The 15,566-nt window shown below is 38.0% G+C and overlaps 1 protein-coding gene and 1 non-coding gene across 2 annotated transcripts in view; both read left to right on the top strand.

Moving 5' to 3' along the window:
• Positions 1 to 15,566, top strand: part of HSD17B12 (hydroxysteroid 17-beta dehydrogenase 12) — a 139,653-nt gene that overhangs the window by 10,398 nt on the left and 113,689 nt on the right. The gene's annotated exons all lie outside the window — the stretch shown is intronic.
• LOC129081531 (small nucleolar RNA SNORA38) lies at positions 13,309 to 13,439 on the top strand. Its single transcript, XR_008530317.1, has one exon. It is a non-coding gene; the product is annotated as a small nucleolar RNA SNORA38 (small nucleolar RNA).

The following is a 15,566-nucleotide window of genomic DNA, read 5'->3' as shown; positions in this document are numbered from 1 at the left end:
TCATTCTCCCCGCTAGCACACTCACTTCTTGCTTGAACACACGTCCTTGAACATGCTTGGCTTGGTGGGTTGGCTGCTTGGCTGCCCTGGGGCCTCTGGTTAGTCACCCTTCCTCAGTGTTCTTCCCCCACATCCAGGTGGCTCACTCTCCTTATTTCCCTCAAGTCTTTCTTTGCTCCGATATCACCTTCTCACTGAGACCTTCCCCGCTACCTTCAAACTCATAATCCTCACTTCTGATCTCCATTACCCTGTTCTCCTTGTCCTTTTTGTCATAACACTTGGCATCGCCTCCCGTACTGTACCCTTTGCCCATTTATGTTTCTTATTTGTCTGCCCTTTGGAATGGAAGCTCATGAAGACAAAGATCTGGGTTTTTTGTTTTGTTGTTGTTGTTCATGATCTGAAGCACCTAGAGCAGCACCTGCACAGTGTTAATACATAGTTGTTGAGTGAATGAAAGTATCTGTTAAGTAAGATATTTCAGTATTTTTGAGATTAAGGGATAATGTATTTTGAGGGAATTATCTTTTCTTTCTACATTCTCTTATGTTATTGGTTATAAATCTTGCCCTGGCTGGTGTGGCTCAGTGGATTGAGTGCCGGCCTGTGAACCAAAGGATCACCAGTTCAATTCCCAGTCAGGGCTTGCGGGCCAGGTCCCTGTTTGGTGGCATGCAAGAGGCAACTGATCTGTATATCTTCTCGCACATTGATGTTTCTCTCCCTCTCTCCCTCCTTTCCCTCTCCAAAAATAAATAAAATCTTTAAAAAAATCTAAGAAGTATTAGCAGTTTCCCCACCTCTGAAAATGAAATTACTTAGTCTAAAAACAAAATACAGACAATAACTTCAGGAAGAAATCCGCATAGTATAGACTATGGAACAAGACTACTTGCTTTTGAATCCCAGGTCTGCCAGTTATAAGCAACATCACCTTAACTTCTGTGTGCCTTGGTTTCCTTGTCTATCATATTGGGATAATAATAGGTTTAAAGTAATAATTAAATGAGTGTGAGATACCAGATACTATCCTAAGTATGTGGCATTTAAGTAGTAAATGGTATATAAGTGCTATCCGATGTTGTTGTTATATTTGCTATTACTTTTATTTCTGGGGGTGGTTCTTATTTCTAGCTATATCCATCTTCTGTTTTCCAAGCTTTTTCTCAAAATTTTAATAACTTACTGCACATTCCCTTCTGGATGGGTATTCAAGATCTCAATCCTAGTATGTCTAAAATTCATCTTTTCTACTCTCCCCAATCTGTCTTGGATCTTTTAATTTTTGCTAATATTCGAGTCACCCATCCTCTACATCAGGATGGCAAATTCAAGTGTCTCCAGAAGATAAAGTAAACGAGTGAAGTGGACCAGGTGTAAATGCACATCTGGACACTGTCCATATCACCAATTGTGGTTGACTCAGTGTGGCCACTGCTCAGCCAGTATTTGCCCCTCAGTAAGATGGGCCCATTGTGGAAAGTTTCCTAATTTTTTAAGGTTGATACACATTTCTCAAGTTTACTCTGTGAGCCAAATACAATATGCCACTGTGCCAAAGGCAGCACGTGGCCCGTTTGCTCCCTTGTGTGTTTTAGAATCTTGCTTTTCTTTCCACATCTGGATAGGCTATTGCCATAGCTTACTGCATCTATCATCATGGTCTCTCTTCCATCCATATCTTTCTCTAAGTTAACCTGATACAGCACCTCCCTACCAAATCTTACACTCCAGTGCAAGTTTCATCTTCTGGGGGGAAAAAAATCTCCAATTAAGTTATCTCTTACACTTTACACAAAAATTCCAGAGTTTCCAATGTCTGCAAATCAAGCTCCTTGTTCCTCCTGATCATGTCCTTATGTTTATTTCTGGTCTCATTTCCTCATGTGGCCCTTTATGCACCCTCCCTTGGGTGCATCCCTGAATGATTTACTGTGCCCCAGACATGCCTGTAACTTTCCCACTTCATTCCAGTTCCATGCGTTCTTGCTTGTGCAGAGACATTCAGTAGTTTCAGTGGTTGTTGAACGGTTATTTCACTCTGCCTGCAGTGCTTTATCTTGTAAAGGCACACTCTTCCCCACTCTTTTTGTGTGTGTGTGTGTGTGTGTGTGTGTGTCTGTGGATTTCTGTCCACTCCCTGAATCCAGCTTTTGAATTTGTCCTTGCAGCTGTACAGAGGGAAGTGATCATGTACTGTTGGAACTCTGATAGTCCTTGTTTTGTTCTTTCTTGTGGGCTTTTTCCCACTTTACCTTTTTAGTCCTTGCTGTGTGTGTATGTGTGTGCGCGCGCATGCATATGCGCACATGTGCATGCAGGCATTACTGTTTTTTCTAAACTCTAAGCCCCTCGAGAGTACACAATAAATAGTATTTAGTGAGTGAATATTTTTTCCTTGAGGTTCAGCTGGGAGAGGAATATTTTGCTTTGGTTTTGTGTTGCAAAATAATTTGTACACCTTTCCCCTCATTGTTTTAAAACCTCAAGTGAACCACCTAGAAAGCTAGATTGCAATGAAACTAAGGCTGGTTAGATAAAGACTGATTACAAAATAACTCTGTCAGGGCTGGGAAAGCATTTTTGAAAGTGTGAAATGCAGTGAGATAGAAAAGATTTCCTTGAGTAGCATTGATAATAAGCTAACCTTTCTCTGTCTAAGGCTTATGAAATTGTCATAGGAAACCAACTACTCTGCCACATTTCAATATTAATAGAATTTTGATACTATATTTATTATTCAGGGCCAGATCTTTACAAAATTGTTGCAAATAGGTTTTCATTTTGTAAGAAAGACTTTTCCAATTTAAAGTTTAAGTAGAACCTTGCTAATTGATAAGGCTTAGATGATTTAGTGGAAAATTAAATTCTAGTTTTCTTGAATTGTTGATCAAAATGTAGTTTTCTTATTTTGAAGTCCTGATAAAATGGACCCAAGCCTTCTAGAACCTTTAGACTTTTTCAAATCATTGGAGACATTGAACTAGAGTCCCTGGAAAATCTCTTTGGTAGTAAAGGCATTGAAAGGTAAATGTATATATTTAACAAGTGCTAGAAAATTAACCACAGAGCACTGAGTGTATAGTTCAATTGCCTCATGGGAAAAAAAAAGAATACTACAATGGGTTGACAGTCATTACAAAAACTTAGCCACTTTGTGAGAAACGAAAAGATCCAAAAATGATTAGGAAGCCGAAGAGAATAATGAAAAGATCATAAAACTGGGAGGGCTGTTGGTGGCCTCTTCAGATGAACCGTTAGGGAAATATGCTGGAAGAGGTAATGACTTGCTCAAGATCATGCATCCAGTTAGGTAATGGCTAGACAACATAGGCCACTGCAAGAGGCAGAAAATGGTGGATGCACCTGTGGTGGATTATTTAACAGTGGTGGGAGGAGTGAGGAGCAGCACGCTCCAACAACAGAGTGGAAGAGATTCGTCAGGGATGAATTAACAGTGGAAAGCTGGTGAGGAGGACGAGTAGAGCTGATCTGTGGCAACAGTGAGGACGCTGGCAGAACTGGGCTCCGTCACACATTCCTGCAACAGGTATGGGGCAAAAACAGCCCTCTTTGTACAAGAGCCTGAAATCTTGAAGAAATGATGTGTACCTCTGTAGCCCCCAAGGGTATCATTATGCCATTGGTACGCTCCTACATGGGCATTAAGATGGGAACTTACACTGAATATAGTGCTTTAAGTCAAGTGGGTTGATCCAGTATCTCTTACCTATGGTTTCAGCCTTGCCTGTATCCCAAACTACTGATGATGTTAATGACTCTGAATTACCAAGGTAATAGTGTATTTTTTTAGCATAGGCTTGTCAAGCAGGCCAGGAAAAGACAGTATTTTTTAGTAGTTTAGATGCCAGCTTTAACGTTCCCTTAACATTCCTTGTGTGTAGAAAACTCATTCTCCAGATTGGTTTTACTGTAATGACTGTCAGTAACGGCTCACCACCAAGCTAACTTTCAGTAGAAATATTGCCAAGCTTGCTTTAATGATAGCTGAAACTCCAGTCTTAGTCCCATAAACAGAGCTAATACATACAGTAAACAAGCTCCCCTAATCTTGCCCATTCAGTCTAATAATTTTGCTGTGGAACAGGAAGCTGCTGCTTATCTGTGTGTTCCAATACCTGTCGCTGCCTGTCATGTGAAAGGAGGTGAAGATTGCTTTACAGATAATGTGGGGAACAAAACAAACAAACAAACCCACAGAAGGTTAGACAATGATGTTAACACATTCTGAATTAGAGGAGGCTGAATTAGTGAAATTTTACTGTAATGATGAAATGTTAATTGACAAAGTGATTTTGCCAGTACTCTCAAATGATTGCCACAACCACCTGGTAAAGCAGGTTAGAGCTGATTTTGTTATTTCCACATAATGTACCAGGACCAGTGACTGGTATGAAAGTTACACAGCTAGTAAATGGCAGAAGAAATTGAATTTAGGTTTTCCGACTCCAGGCTCCATGTTCTTTCCAGTTTTCTGTGGAAGTACCCAATAAGGATGATTTTGAGGCAATTTGGAATACCTGTACAAGAGCTTATAAATGGAAGAGTTCCTCAAATGTTGTCTGAAAGTGAAAGGTCTATTTATATCTTGGTGATACCCAAACTCAGATGGATCATAAGAATCAACTGGATGTGCTTGTTAAAAATACAAATCTAGAGCTTCACTACAGACCTATTAAATAAGAATCTCTAATAAAAGAACATGAGAACATATATTTTTAACAAATAAGATAATTCTTAAGATCATACGGTATGGGAAACATTGGACTAAGGTCAGGCTAGCCCCGGAAGAAGTCAGAGAGCTATACATGTAGGCTTTTTAGCTGGATATCTATTCTTGGTACCAGAGCTTGTTTTATAATAGTGTAAAAACTTCCAATGATATCTGTATTAAATATTTACTTATGATTTTGACAGTTACATAGATATTCTATTTTAGGCTAGTTCTGTGCTTGTGCATTTGAAATAGATTAGAGGGGATAAAGAAAGAAAACTTTGAATTTTAGCATGTTTTATGCAATGAGAACCACAAGTACCACTTCCAATATTTCCCAGTCTTCACTAATTAGAGATTGGAGGAGAGAGTAGGGGAGTGAATAAGAATGGTTTTTGGTAGGTGCAAATAGAAGTTTTAGTTTGCTTTTGGTTTAACTAGGACCATAGAAAGATAGCTGAAGACTTTATTTTTTTACACTTAGAGAAAAGAAAATTTTAAGTCTGTTTTCTTTATAGGTGGATTAAAAAAATCTTTATTGTGAAATTAATGTGATACTTATTGACAATGATTTTTAAAGAGCCTGTAGACTAAAAAAGGATGTTCTAATTAGGTTTTTTTCTGAAGGTTTTTTTTTTTTTTTTGAAGTCCTCCAAATGATGAAGAAGAAGGAAATGGGCATAAGTTTAACCAGAAGGAATTTAGATTTTAGTTGGCTACCTTGATGATCTTTGTAGTGATGAAACAGTAAATTGTCATTCATTCAGTAGGTAAATGTGTGCCGACCATGTTCCAGAGGCAGTACTGAGTGTGTGTATATAGTGCTGAGCAAGAAAACCATGGTCTCTTCCTCTACTGATCTAACAGAGGACACAGATCATTACATAGGCAGTGCCAAAATGTGTAACAGGAGCCAGCTATGGGGGCACTAACCTAGTCCAGAGGCTTAGAGTAGGTTTTCTGAAAGAAGTAACATTTAATCCAAGGTGTGGAAGAAAAGAAGTGGAAACAAGAAGATGATGATGATGCTCATATTGGTAATATGATATGGTGTTCACTAAACTGGTTACCATGTACAAGATTCTTTTCTAATTACCTGAATAAATTCATTTATTCTTCACATAATCCAGTAAGGTAGGTCCTGTTAATATCCCTGCTTTGCCGAAAGAAGGCTATTTGCCTAAACTCACATACTAGTAAATGGAGCAACATCTGGAATTTGAACTCCCGTAACACTCTGCAAACTGCTTTGATGAATTAGAGATGGGTAAGCAAGGGGTCTTGAAGGGCAGGAGAATATTCCCAGCAGAGGGAACACTTTGGGTAAAGGCTTTGAGGCAACTGAGAACATTCAGGAACTTTGGGCTGAGAGTCCTCGAGAGGAATGAGGCAAGAAATAAGATCAGATAGAGAAATGGGCAGTGGCCTAGACCTTGAGTATCTGGTTAAGGCGGTGGGAATTCAATGCAAGATTTTTAAGCAGTAGATGTTATGATCAAATTTATAGTTTGGACAGTTTAGTCTGGCATTTGGAGGATGCATGTAGAGGGAGCAACCCAGGAGACAGGGAGACCAGCAGGAGACCTGTGGTGGTAAGCCAGGCATGGGGTGATGTTGGATTAATTAAGGTAATGGGGGTGGGGACTGAGTGAGGGGGTCAGATGAGAGAGTTAGGGGGTGGAAGTACTAGGCCCTCATCATAAATAGGTTGTGGGTGTGATGGAGTTTCAAAGTCAAGGGCTGTGGGGCCTGGGTAGGTGCTGGCACTGGTCACTGACGTTGGAAAAACACAAAGAGAAGAAGCAGGCTTTGGGAGGAAAATAATGAGGTTGATTTGTGACAGGTTCTGTGTGAACATTGGGCACCCTTCCCATAGACTAACACAAGGCTGAGCCTAATGTTCTAACTTCCTTACCAGAGTCCTTTGGTTCAGCTATCATTTGTATAGTAGTCATAAATTATGTGCTATATCGTATGGTCTGTAGAGAAGTTTGGAGCCTCACCATGTACTATTTTAGGAAAGGGAGAGCATGATTTTTGAATGGTTTGAATATATCCCTTGTAGCACTTTGTGCCTTAGTTTGGCACATGTTTACTATTTCCTTTTTAGGCAGAAGAGCAGGGAGGTATAGTGGACTATTAGAAGACCTGAGTTCATATTCCACTTTCCTACTTCTGACATTTATTAGCTGTGAAATCTGTGGTCTGCCCTTTTGTTTATTTGATCTATCAAATATGTCTAAAAATACTCACTTTGTCTTCAGAGATGTTAAGAGTCTCTGACTAGTCTTTGGAAGCACTGCAGAAAGTACAAAGCATTATACACAAACAAGATATTGGGCCTTTTCCCCCTGCCATGCTCAGTTAGCAGCCTAGAAATAGAATTGCCCTATGAGTTGATCAAATCCTTTGTGCAAGGTTCAAATTGCTTCAGAGACTTATTCTGGGATCTGTTGCAACTTTTTTCTCGTTAACACCTAAGTCTCTTTTGATGTGATTATCTAATATGTCAATTTTAGACTGTGAAACAGATTTTTTTTCTTTTTTACATCTTTGTTAATATAAGCTGGGTTTCTGAATTTAGTTTCAATTTTATTTTTAACATATACAGAAACTATGGTAGGAATAATAGTAAAGATATAGTTAAATTATTAGTAGTGAAGTGTCATTTCAACTGTGATATGATTGGAAGACTTTCAAGCTTGACATAACAGAGGGAGACATAGGAAGGGAGACCGGGAAGGGAACCCGGCCAATAGGGGGCCATTATCAAGCACTGTAGTCACCTGGAGTCTGATCCCACTGCAAAGCCCTGGAGCCACACAGAATTTATGTTTCAGAGTTATTTCACCTGAGGGGTCAGGATGCTTGGAATTTATACGCCAGCGGTCATTAGTCACTGGCTGAGGGCTGTTGCTGGGGAGGAATATTATCTGATAGCCTTTCTATCCACTGTGTGCTTGGGTATTGCTGACTTCAGCTACTAGAGAAAATCCTTGGGCCAAGAAATGCAGTCAGAATGTGCTCTCCAGTGGATGGTATGGCCAGAGGGGCTGTGGACCCGGAACCACCGGCTTAACTGTAATTCCCGTCACAACATCTACCTTTGTTTCATTTTCTTTAAAGAAAACAACAAAATAAGATCAAGGAAAAGGTAGAGAAGGAGTCAATTTCTGGAGATAATCCAAGATGTATAGTAGATTCGAGACATAAATTGATGTATGTTACAATATTTCATTATTCATAGCAGTTTTGCCACTTCTTAGGGTGGATTGGCCTAATTCTAAGTATTTTAACTTTTTTTTTTTAATAACTACAGATGACTAGTAAATGGACGTTATAGGCTATGTTTGTATTAAACATATAAATTAATCTCTTCCTCTCCATAATTTAATTCTGACCTACTGAATGGGAGATGGTTTTCACAGTCAGGGTAAGTACAATGATTGGGGAAGACGAGGCAGATGTGGTTGGTTGGTTGCTTCCTTGCTTGCTGACAGATTGCCATAGTTGTGTAGGTATTAGATAATTATATACTCCAGGGGAGGTTGGTTCCCTCTTCAGCTCCAGTGGCCAAGTCTGGAGCAGTTTAAGCTTATCTTGCCCCTTATTAGAGTTGGTTTAGGACTGAGCATGTATCAGTTCTGACCAATGAGATATGAGGTGATCTGCTGGAAGGAGGGTTTCTTAGGCGGCTTTGCTTCCCCTTAAAAAGGAGCAGAAGGAAGGGTACTGTCATGTGAGGATGTATTGCCTGCAGCTGTCCTTGGGACCAGAGAGAACAGACTGAGGAAAGGACAGACACACCAGGATTGCAGCACAGAAAGGTAGAGAGCGCCTGGGTCTTTGATGCTGTCACAGAGCTGCTGAATTCACCCACTCTGCAGGTGCCTCTCACTTCCTGTTATTTTGAGATAATGAACCCCATTTTTCTTAAAACTATTTGTTGTTTGTAGCTGAAGGCTTCCCAGCCTACGGATTCATAGAAAAGATGGGAAATTTTCTTGTTTTGAATAAAATTTAATAGTTATATAAAGTCCCATAGATTTGGGTCAACTTAATAGATTGCTGTTAATTTGAATACTGAAAAAGAAGAAAGGAGGCCAAATTTGGTATGGGATATGACTTCAAGTCTCACTAAATAAAGTCTCCTTCCTGAAGATGCTGGTCATTCAGTTCTTGTCTGTATTAGGCCATTAAATCATTTTAGTGACCAGGTCTACAGTTTATAAAGCCAAAGAGATCAGATTCATGAGAATTGTTTCATTGCCAATATTCTTTGAGAATTATTGGCAAATGATTCAGGAATATTGAAATACATTTAACTTGAAATACAAGTTAATTAACTTGAAATACATTTCTTAAGATGGTCTACTTCATCTTAATCTAAGTAGCTATTTATTTGTAAGGAGTACCTGGTAATCTGGGGGATCTTGGTCCAGTGTAGTTCAGCTGAATTAGAAAAGGATCAGGACTGGGTATGAAGAAATAAAGGTGGGGTAGGTTATGTATGTATGGGCCCTTTACTCTCCTTAGGTCATAGTTCTAAGTCCATTCCAATGTCAGTAAGAAGTCAGTAGTATTCATAATCCTGCTGGTATATTCTTAGCTCTGCCTTGTCTGCATATTAATGTATTATTAAGTATAAAAATGATGAAACCTATTTCAGATATTCCTGGTTTGGGAAAATAAGTATAAGGTTAGAGATTCAGTATTATTTAAATTCCTATATTTTCAAAGTCCAAATGGTATGGAAATGTGCATCTGAGTCATTGAAAAGATGGACTTGGGGACATGGACTCTTTGTGCCCCAGCTAATATGGCCTACCCAATGCTGAGTTTGTTTTAACTACCCGGTGAGCCTGATGTGTGTGTGTATAAATATTGTTTTAAAAAGAAGATAGAGATTGTTTATATTGAATAGCAATAATATAAGGCCCAAGTATAAAAGGACTGTGGTGCAATAGAAATTAAGCTTCTCAGGTCTGTCAAGACTGATTCATTGTGTCCTATCACTGGACCTCAAGGGAAGCTGTGATCCTTTATGTGGGAATGTGTCCCTCCTAATAAGAGAGATTCAGTGATTTAGTCAGATTTTGCCCTCCGAGCGAAGGAGGGTGTGTGTATACTTTGTATGTGTGTTTTGTGTACATTCTTTTCCTGCCTTCCTCTATTATAGATGAAATGCTCTTTAGTTTTGGAAGGATAATTATTCCTGTGTATAAGGAGCAGGTATTATTTAAGGTAAGGTATTTCTGCTGATTTAGTAAAAGAATCTGATTCTTTGATGATGGGCCAAAGGCAAGGTCAAGAAGACTAGGGCAACTATTATTACCAGTTTTAATTTTGGAATTTTTATGCCTCTTCTTCTTCTTCTTTTTTTGTGAGATGTTTATATCACTGCCATTTCTGACCCTTATTTGGTCCTTATTTGGTATTTGTACCCTCATACCAGGCATATGCCATATCTTGGATAGATCAAGGACAATGTATAATATCAGGGAGGTTGTATCATTCTTTTTTTTCTTAGTTCCTTCATGCCTTTATTTCGAGGATTTCCAATTACTACCTCAATTAGCCTAGATTACCCAAAACTTCTTTAAGAAAAAGAATAATTTTTTATTGCTCTTTTCCCATTACCCTTTATCACTCCATACCCTCTTCCGCCTGGACCCACACCCTCCCCCCTGCAATCGCCGCCACTCCCACCCAGAGATGTTAGCTTGCTCTCCATGCTCCCATAACTTTTCTCTCATTTAATCAATTCAACAAGCATTTCATTGCCTTTAGTGTGGCGGATACTTTGTAATGTGCTGGAGGTATAGCGGTGAACACAATGGGCCAGTTTGGCTCTCACAGAGTTTCATTTTAATAGGGAAGGATGGACAGTAAGCAGACATTTGATAAGTCTGATGGTGAGATGTAGTAAGAAGACAAATAAAGCAAGGTAGATGATAGAGAATAACACAGGAAGAGGGAGAGGAAGTCTTATTCCTGTTATTTTACACAGAGTGGTTAGGCAAGATTTTCTCTTTAGGTGACATTTGAACTCAGACCTGAACAGGAATTTCCATTCTCCAATCAAACCACACTGTCCTCCTTGCTCTTCTTATGCATCTATAGCACAGATTTGTACTACCTTACCCTTCTGCCTAGAATACTCTTCTTATGGACGGCTATGATTTAAATAAATAGAAAAAACGATAGGGAGCGACCAGTTGTGTTACTAGGCAAATGGAATTATTTCATCTCTTAGGACAGCAGCAGATGGTCCAGCTGCCACTGAATATGTAGAAGACCCTAGCTGGGACTTTTGGGTTTCTTTGGTGAATCACTTTAAAATAACATGAATAGTTTGTTTAAATATACATGTTTAGGTGATCTTTTTGAAGATATAATCCCACCCAAGTTATTTTGCCCCATTTGCTACTTGAAAAAATTAACTTGACTTATTTGTAACAGGAAACCAAGTTATCATATTTTGTCAGTTGACCTAATAAAACGTGATGCCCTGGGTAATATCCATAGAGAGATGTCCTTCACCACATTACTTTCAATACAATAAAAGTTTAGAAAGCTTACTGGCAAGTTGAAACTTGACAGTTTTACTCAAAAGGAAGTTTTCAAACAAGAGACTATTGTTTTGGAACCTTCCCTGAATACTACATTTATTGGCTTTATCTCGAAATGCAGTATTTATGTGTCTCTTTACCAATCTTTTCTCTAAACATACTGAAAACATGTTGCACTACACCCTTAGGATTGATTAGGTTTATAAAGAAAAGGCAGCTTTGAATGAATTGCTGAATAGCATCCCCTGTTAGCTTATCACTAAAATGATAATGCAAAAAATAGAAAATAAAAATAAACTTTTTGCTCAGCATGATTTATGTCATTGCAAAAGAACTGAGTTATTCAACACCACATTCTTGTAGAAATGCCTTGTGGGGGCTGTAGTAAAGGAGAATTTCTGTTTGCATTTACACTTTAGATTCTTGTCTACATGAAGTGGGTCATTTCCACCAATTAAAAAAAATCATTCTTTGCTTTCCACCTCATCTTTTATTTATACTTTATAGATAACGTTATTTGGAACAGGATTTTTTTTTTTTTTTTTTTGTCTTAGCCAAGTAGTGATTACCTTTTGTAATGGTTTTCAAGGAGAACAGCTATAAGGGAAATTGAGAAATAGTACTGAAACATCCTTTATGATAGCAGCTTCATCTCCTTTCTCACTCATCCTTTTTCTGGAACTGTGGAACAGACCAAATTAGGTTTCACCAAATTTTCTTTTAGCTAACTGTGCCCTCCAGTGGAGAAAAACCAGGGCAGTGAAATAGCCCAGGTAGTAAGCAGCAGAGAGGATATAACTCATCCAGGTAAGATCTGAGCTGCAGAACTATTTTCTACGTAAAAGAAAGAGCTTGTTTTCACCCCTCATAAGCAAAGAATACTAGGCATAAGCCCTCCTCTTTATGAGTTTGTTGGAGACCCGATGAGGGATTATTAGCAGTACTTTGACTTAATTGCCTTTAACAAAGTAGTTGATGCAGAGCTGTGCTGCGTTTGTCCCCTAAAAAATGACGTATTCAGTTATGAAACATTAGGCAAATCTAGTAAGAGGAGAGTAGGGAGTAATTGAATTTTTTCCCCTAGAGTGAACTCAGATGATGACTGATCATTTTTAATTTTTGAAGAGACAAAAGAAAGCCCCAAATTAATTTAGTGAGTGTAAACAGGAAACATTTTGCTGCTACACTTAGGTATATTTAAAGCACTCAGAAAATTGAGTTGACCACTCCTCCCTTCTTTTCTGGATAGAAATGGCCGCTGCCTTGTGCATTGACTGCTTGTTTGACTGTGGTCTCTTGGTGAACATGAGAGCTTCATCTGTGGGAATGGTGACTGAATGTGCCTGAGCCCCTGAGAGCATTGCAGCGGCGCATGCTCAGGGCGTGCTGGTGCAGGCGCAGCGTGGGCTGGGGAATGGAGCCGGGGTCCAGGGTGCTGAATTTTGCTGCGCGGTGCTAGGCACATTGTGCCTGCGGGCATCCCTTGTGTCTCTGTCCTTCCCGGGAGAGCGAAGTGGATTACCCAGGAGAAGGGGGAACATAAAAGGAGATTTGTAGTACTTTTTGTGTAGGTGGAAATTTGGAGATAGTTTCACTAAAGGAATTCAGTGGGTGGTATCTGAGAAATGATACACACAGGCTTCCTTTTTCTGGACTGTTCAAAAACCTGGCCCAGCTGTCCTTACAATAAATTGTCATTTGAAATTTGCTGCATATTCAAGAAATACAAGCTTTTTATATTTTACTTTAATGGAGTATATATTATATAAACTTTTTTACATTTAGAGTAATTTTTAAAATTTAGGCATATGGAGGACAATTAGAAATAAAAATAAGTGACTTAAAAAACTTAAAAACCCAGGTTATTAAGCAAAGACCTTTGCATAGTAAACTTTAAAAGGCATAGTGTCTTTCAGTTGCATTCATCTTTCATAAAACAACATAAACATCTTATAGAGACACTGCTAAACTGAACTCACTTAGAAAAAGCAAGTGTGATCCTCCTACGAAGGCGTGTCTTTGGTTCCCAGTCTTTGGACACGTAAGAATTGGAGGCAAAGAAATGTGGACCTGGAGAAGTGTGGGGCCAGCTTGTTCCCTGCAGGCTCAAGATCAACCATCCCACAGAGAGGGGAAAAAAAGAAAAAAAAAGCAAATGTAGACTTTCAGAGGGGAATTTTAACATTTTTGAGGGAAAATTATAATATGAGTATGACTTAAATTTCTTAAGATTTCTTTATTTTTCTCACTCTTATTTTAAATAATGAATTACTATGTTTTAAGATCTGGCTTATTAGGGGCTGTAATAACTGACTCTAGAGGGTGCTGAGGAGTACCAAACACTTCCTAAAATTTTATATTGATGATTTTTCTTAAAATGATGTTTCCTTTGGGTTTTAATCTAGTACTTGAACATAAATACATATTTTGCCTCCCAAGAGAGCTGAAAGCAAATATATTTACGAGATTTTTTTAATTGGACAAGTTATTTACCATTGTACTTCGAAATTCTTTGAACATTCCATTGAATTTGTGCAATTTCTATAAACCGCCTTTGAATCCCACTTTTGAAAGTTTGTTTAATATTTCAAAAGAAAAGAACCTATTTCGTGGATATAAAATATAAATCTTAAAAATGGATAAATTTTTCATCTTTTAAATTCAGGTAAGTTTGGAGAGATATTTGTTTTATCATTAGAAAGAAGCTTTTTAAAAAGTGTATTCTAAAGTTGTATTTTATAGAATTAACATTTAGCTATTAGAGTTCCAAATAACACATGCTTTATATATTTTAACAGATAAAATACTTTGAAACTATAGTGTGAAAATTGGAAGAAAATTATTAGTTTTAAGATGAGAAGGCTTTTAGAAAACTACTAGTTTTACCCAAACTCAGAACATGATGGTTTTGAAGATGTCCATTTAGAAAAAAGTTGATGTTACAGGAAGAAAAGTTTGTTAAATAAAATGAATTGTCATTTATGAGAATATTAGTCACTTCAGTAAATAAATTTTAACACAAACCTTTTCATCCTATCAACCTATGAAAAAAATGTTTTGTGTTTTTTTTTCTTGACTACCCCACTATTTAACATTTATTCTAAAATATCACACTGTTTTCATTATTGAAGGCCAGACGCTGTAGTGTAAAAATTCTCTACTAACTTGATATGAAACTGTTTCATTTCATTTAAGGCAGTGTTCTCCAATAGAATGTCCCCTGGTGATGGAAATATTCTGCATCTTCTCTGTATAGTTTGTTTGCCACCAGCTACATGAGGCTATTGAGCACTTAAAATGTGGCTCATGTGACCGAGGAACTTAAAAGTTTTACCTAATTTTCATTTAAAAGTAAATCAACAACCACATGTGGCTAGTGACTACTGGGTTGTTCAGCATAGGTTTCAAGTGCTTCTGTGAGATGGTAGATGCATCAGGGATTGAATTATGACCTCATGGTGTGTATGCTCATCCATTCAGTCTTCTAAAGTTTTGTAATCTTTCCTGAGGTACTGTATCATAGGTAAACATCTTCTTTTCAACTAACCACATTTATGTGATAAGAAGAGGAATTGTGTCCTGAAAACTAAGTTGACAAGGTTTAAAATCTGTTTAGGTCTGGACTCCTGTGACTTTTAAAACCCACAGATTAAATTTTGTTTTCCCTTTGGGTGTGTCTCAAACCATGAAGGTTTTCTTTCGCTTTTTTGAGATAAAATACAGATATACAGGATATGACAGGTGACTACAAAACAGAATGACAGATTAAAACACTAAAGAAACAGCAAACTAGAACTCACATGTACCTGCGTAGGAACTTTATTTGGGAGTTGGTATGCTTTTCTGAATGCCCTTAAGTATAACAAGTCTTCCTACTTTGAGAGTAAACTTGAGTATTGTGTTCCTCTCTGATAAATAATGATAAGAAGTTTGAATAATGCTTTATAGTTTCCCAGGCAGTTGCAATTCCATTTTCTTGGATTATTACCTCCATTTTACAGGTGAGGGAACCATGATTTAATCAAAGTTTTAAGGTTCATTCATTCAACAGACATTTATTGTTCCTTTACTATTATGTGTCGATTTCTATGTCAGGAATGGAAGAACAATTCCTCTCCTGGAAGAACTAACAATCTAGCGGGGGCACTTAAACAAGTAAGAAGTTATAATATGACATACCCAATATTATGCTGTATGTATGCAGAGGATGCAGTGGAAAAGCAGGCGACGCACCTGGAGTGAGGTGATTGATAAGG

The sequence above is a fragment of the Pteronotus mesoamericanus genome, unplaced genomic scaffold, assembly GCF_021234165.1.
Source record: "Pteronotus mesoamericanus isolate MK-2021 breed Mesoamerican mustached bat unplaced genomic scaffold, CSHL_Meso_final scaffold_1066, whole genome shotgun sequence".
NCBI classification, from domain to species: domain Eukaryota; kingdom Metazoa; phylum Chordata; class Mammalia; order Chiroptera; family Mormoopidae; genus Pteronotus; species Pteronotus mesoamericanus.
The sequence above is the reverse complement of the archived record's forward strand: the minus strand, read 5'-3'. Positions and strand labels throughout refer to the sequence as shown.